The sequence below is a fragment of the Papio anubis genome, chromosome 6, assembly GCF_008728515.1.
Source record: "Papio anubis isolate 15944 chromosome 6, Panubis1.0, whole genome shotgun sequence".
Lineage (NCBI taxonomy): Eukaryota > Metazoa > Chordata > Mammalia > Primates > Cercopithecidae > Papio > Papio anubis.
This window is the reverse complement of record NC_044981.1, coordinates 80,313,976-80,319,975: the sequence shown is the minus strand read 5'-3', so window position 1 is coordinate 80,319,975 and position 6,000 is coordinate 80,313,976.

Here is a 6,000-nt window from a genome sequence, read left to right as displayed (position 1 = left end):
CATTAGGCATTTATCCTAATGCTATCCCTCCCTCAGCCCCTGACCACGTGACAGGCCTGGTGTGTGATATTCCCCACTCTGTGTCCAAGTGTTCTCATTGATCATTTCCCACCTATGAGTGAGAATGTGCAGTGTTTGGTTTTCTGTGCTTGTGATGTTTGCTGAGAATGATGGTTTCCAGCTTCATCCATGTCTCTGCAAATGAAATGAACTCATCCTTTTTAATGGCTGCATAGTATTCCATGGTGTATATGTGCCACATTTTCTTTATCCAATCTCTCATTGATGGACATTTGGGTTGGTTCCAAGTCTTTGCTATTGTGAATAGTACCATAATAAACTTACGTGTGCATGTGTCTTCATACTAGAATGATTTATAATCCTTTGGGTATATACTCAGTAATGGGATTGCTGGGTCAAACGGTATTTCTAGTTCTAGATTCTTGAGGAATCGCCACACTGTCTTCTACAATGGTTGAACTACTTTACACTCCCACCAACAGTGTAAAAGCATTCCTATTTCTCCACATCCTCTCCAGCATCTGTTGTTTCCTGACTTTTTAATAATCATCATTCTAACTGGTGTGAGATGGTATCTCATTGTGATTTTGATTTGCATTTCTCTGATGACCAGTGATGATGAACATTTTTTCATGTGTCTGTTGGCTGCGTAAATGTCTTCTTTTGGGAAGTGTCTGTTCATATACTTTGCACAATTTTTGATGGGGTTTGTTTTTTTCTTGTAAATTTGTTTAGGTTCTTTGTAGATTCTGGATATTAGCCCTTTGCAAAATTTTTTTCCCATTCTGTAGCTTGCCTGTTCATTCTGATGGTAGTTTCTTTTGCCATGTGGAAACTCTTTAGTTTAATTAGATCCCATTTGTCAATTTTGACTTTTCTTGCCATTGCTTTTGGTGTTTTAATCATGAAGTCCTTGCCCATACCTAAGTTCTGAATGGTATTGCCTAGATTTTATTCTAGGGTTTTTATGGTTTTAGGTCTATCATTTAAGTGTTTAATCCATCTTGAATTAATTTTTGTATAAGATGTAAGGAAAGGATCCAGTTTCAGCTTTCTACATATGGCTAATCAGTTTTCCTGGCACCATTTATTAAATAGGGAATTCTTTCTCCATTTCTTGTTTTTTTCAGGTTTGTCAAAGGTCAGATGGTTGTAGACATGTGGTGTTATTTCTGAAGTCTCTGTTCTGTTCTATTGGTTTATATATCTGTTTTGGTGCCAGTGTCGTGCTGTTTTGGTTATTGTAGCCTTTTAGTATAGTTTGAAGTCAGGTAGCGTGATGCCTCCAGCTTTGTTCTTTTTGCTTAAGACTGTCTTGCAATGTGGGCTCTTTTTTGGTTCCATATGAACTTTAAAGTAGTTTTTTCCAATTTGCAGTTCTCCTTGAAGAGGTCCTTCACATCCCTTGTAAGTTGGGTTCCTAGGTATTTTATTCTTTTTGTAGCAATTGTGAATGGGAATTCACTCATGATTTGGCTCTCTGCCTCTTATTGGTGTACAAGAATGCTTGTGATGTTTGCACATTGATTTTGTATCCTGAGACTTTGCTGAAGTTACTTATCAGCTTAAGGAGATTTTGGGCTGAGACAATGGGGTTTTCTAAATATACAATCATGTCATCTGCAAATAGGGACAATTTGACCTCCTCTTTTCCTAATTGAGTACACTTTATTTCTTTCTGTTGTCTGATTGCCCTGGCCAGAACTACCAACACTATGTAGAATAGGAGTGGTAAGGGGGCCATCCTTGTCTTGTGCTGGTTTTCAAAGGGAATGCTTCCAGTTTTTGCCCATTCAGCATGATATTGGTTGTGGGTTTGTCATAAATAGCTCTTATTATTTTAAGATACATTCCATCAATATCTGGTTTATTGAGAGTTTTTAGCATGAAGGGCTATTGAGTTTTGTCAAAGTCCTGTTCTGCATCTATTGAGATAATCATGTGGTTTTTGTCATTGGTTCTGTTTATGTGATGGATTACGTTTATCAGTTTGTGTATGTTGAACCAGCCTTGCATCCCAGGGAAGAAACCGACTTGATCATGGTGGATAAGCTTTTTGATGTGCTGCTGGATTCAGTTTGCCAGTGTTTTATTGAGGGTTTTCACATCAACGTTCATCAGGGATATTGGTCTAAAATTCTCTTTTTTTCTTGTGTCTCTGCCAGGCTTTGGTATCAGGATGATGCTGGCCTCATAAAATGAGTTAGGGAGGATTCCTTCTTTTTCTATTGATTGGAATAGTTTCAGAAGGAATGGTACCAGCTCCTCTTTGTACCTCTGGTAGAATTTGGTTGTGAATCCTTCTGGTCCTGGACTTTTTTTGGTTGGTAGGCTATTAATTGTTGCCTCAATTTCAGAACCTGTTATCAGTCTATTCAGAGATTCAACTTCTTCCTGGTTTAGTCTTCGGAGGGTCTATGTGTCCAGGAATTTATCTCTTTCTTCTAGGTTTTCTAGTTCATTTGCATAGAGGTGTTTATAGCATTCTCTGATGGTAGTTTGTATTTCTGTGGGATTGGTGGTGATATCCCCTTTATCACTTTTTATTGAGTCTATTTGATTCTTCTCTCTTTTCTTTTTTATTAATCTTGCTAACAGCCTATCCATTTTGTTGGTCTTTTAAAAAACTATCTCCTGAGTTCATTGACTTTTTGAAAGGTTATTTTGTGTCTCTATCTCCTTCTGTTCTGCTCTGATCTTAGTTATTGCTTGCCTTCTGCTAGCTTTTAAATTTGTTTGCTGTTGCTTTCCTAGTTCTTTTAATTGTGACGTTAGGATGTTGATTTTAGATCTTTCCTGCTTTCTCTTGTGAGCATTTAGTGCTATCAATTTCCCTCTACACACTGCTTTAGCTGTGTCCCAGAGATTCTAGTGCATTGTGTCTTTTTTCTCCTTGGTTTTAAAAAGCACTTTTATTTCTGCCTTCATTTTGTTATCTACCCAGTAGTCATTCAGGAACAGACTGTTCAGTTTCCATGTAGTTGTGCGGTTTTGAGTGAGTATCTTAATCCTGAATTCTAATTTGATTCCACTGTGGTTTGAGAGACAGTTTGTTGTGATTTCTGTTCTTTTACATTTGCTGAGGTGAGCTTTACTTCCAATTATGTGGTCAATTTTAGAATAAGTGCCATGTGATGCTGACAAAGATGTATATTCTGTTGATTTGGGGTAGACAGTTCTGTAGATGTCTTTTAGGTCAGCTTGGTGCAGAGCTGAGTTCAAGTTCTGGATCTACTTTTTAACCTTCTGTCTCGTTGATCTGTCTAATACTGAGAGTGGGGTGTTAAAGTCTCCCATTATTATTGTGTGGGAGTCTAAGTCTCTTTGTAGGTCTCTAAAGACTTGTTTCATGAATCTAGGTGCTCCTGTATTGGGTGCATATATATTTACAGGATAGTTAGCTCTTCTTATTGAATTCAGATCCCTTTGCCATTAATAATAATGGTACAATCTTTGGTGTTTGGTTAAGTCTGTTTATCAAAGACTAGAGGTTGTGTGCTTTTTGCTTTCCATTTGCTTTGGTAGATCTTCCTCCATCCTTTTATTTTGAGCCTATGTGTGTCTCTGCATGTGAGATGGGTCTCCTGAATACTGCACACTGCTGGGTCTTGACCTTTTATCCAATTTGCCAGTTTGTGTCTTTTAATTGGGACATTTAGCACATTTACATTTAAGGTTAATATTGTTATCTGTGAATTTGATCCTGTCATTATGATGTTAGTTGGTTATTTTGCCCATTAATTGAAGCAGTTTCTTCAGAGCATCAATGGTCTTTACAATTTGGCATGTTTTTGGAGTGGCTGGTACCAGCTGTTCCTTTCCATGTTTAGTGTTTCCTTCAGGAGCTCTTGTAAGGCGGGCCTGGTGGTGACAAAATGTCTCAGCATTTGCTTGTCTGTAACAGATTTTATTTCTCCTTCACTTATGAAGCTTAGTTTGGCTAGATATGAAATTCTTGGTTGAAAATTCTTTTCTTTAAGAATGTTGAATATTGGCCCCCACTCTTCTGGCTTGTCGGGTTTCTGCAGAGAGATCCGCTGTTAGTCCGATGTACTTCCCTTTCTGGGTAACCTGACCTTTCTCTCTGGCTGCCCTTAACATTTTTCTCCTTCATTTCAACCTTGGTGAATCTGACAATTATGTGTCTTGGGGTTGTTCTTTTGAAGTAGTATCTTTGTAGTGTCCTCTGTATTTCCTGAATTTGAATGTTGGCCTGCCTTGCTAAGTTGGGGAAGTTCTCCTGGATAATATCCTAAAGAGCGTTTCCAACTTGGTTCCATTCTCCCCATCACTTTCAGGTACACCAATCAAATGTAGATTTGGTCTTTTCACATAGTCTCATATTTCTTGGTGGCTTTGTCCATTTCTTTTCACTCTTTTTTCTCTGAACTTCTCTTCTTGCTTTGGCTTCATGACCAGTACAATCAGAAAACGGAAAGGTCTCAATTTGCCCTCAGTGGTGAAGCCCTTGCTTTGCTCTTTTGACTACAGATTGCCAAGAAATGAAATGTCACAAAGCCCTCATCCTCTGCATTTCTCCAGCCATTTCCACCTTTTCTCCTGCCAGTCCTCCCCTGATCACCTTGCCTGATCACCCCACATTGCTGGGCACTTCACACCTCCTTCTCCATGCTCGTTTCTCTCATGACATGTTCTTCCTTCCCTTTTTTTTTCTTTTCCCTTCTATTCATTCTTCATGTATCAAAAGTCTCTTCCTTAATGCTTTACCCAGTTCCCCACAGAGTTAATTAATCTTTCCTCTGTCCTTCACAGATATTGGTCTATCTCTCTTCTCAGTAATTCTATGAGTTATTTTATTTTTTTTATTTTTTTTTATCCCTCCCAATGGCAGGGATGGTACTTGATTCACCTTTGTAACTTCAGCTTCTAACCGCATGCTTAGTCCACAGAAGGCATTCAGTAAAGGCTGAATGGATGGTGCTTCAATGAATGAATAAATGAGTAAATAAATAAATGATCCATTCTGAAATTATGGGAGCAGAATTGTGCTACATTTGCTTGCATAGTATTGTAAAATTAGGATTCTCTACAATAAATGGAAATTGTATTTTGTGTGTGTGTTTACACATCCACAATACATAATAGAGACGAGCTAAATACACCCACACAGGCATCGAATGCTGTCTGCCTGTGCAGCCTCGCATTGTATTGTCTCAGCCTTCGTGTGTCAGCCTTCTCTGGATTCATCCTCCTTGCTATAGTTCTGCCCTCCACAGGGTATATAAACCTGCTGTGTCCTCATCTAGAAATATCTTCCCTTTCTTTCTCACTATGGTAATTTCAGCTTATCTTAGATCCCACCCAGTGCTCACTTCTTCAGGGAAGGCTTTTCTGACCTCCTTTTCTAATAATAATGAAAATAACCATAAAAATGGCAATAATAACAGGTAATACTTATCAAGAATATACTCTATGACAGGGTCTTACACTGATTATCTCATACAGTCCCCCACAACAACCCTCTGATGCAGGACCATCATTAATCACATTTAAAAATAAGGAAAGAAAGCCCAGAAAAACTAGGCAGCTTATCCAAGCTTACATAGCTAAAGCATGCTAAACTATGCTAGTCATATATTCTCTTCACAGCTCTTATCACAGGTGCAATTTGACGTTATTTGTATGAGTTTTTGATTAATAACTTTGTAACCCAGAAGACTATAAGCTCAATAAGGTTACTATATCCCTAGTTCCTTACATAGTTATTGTGCCAGGTGCAGTTTAGATAATCAATAAATATTAGTTGAATGAATGTATTTGTTGTGTGGTTTCATTTTTATTGGGGCAGTGTTTTCATTTCTCTATAGCAATCACAAAGGAATTTTATAAGCACATATTAGCATGTAATCTTTTAATTAGAGTTTGATTTCTCACTCCACCAACTATAATTATAGTAAGTTTATGTATGCTGATGTCGAAAAAACTGGTCTCCCAGAGACATGACTATTAACTACATAC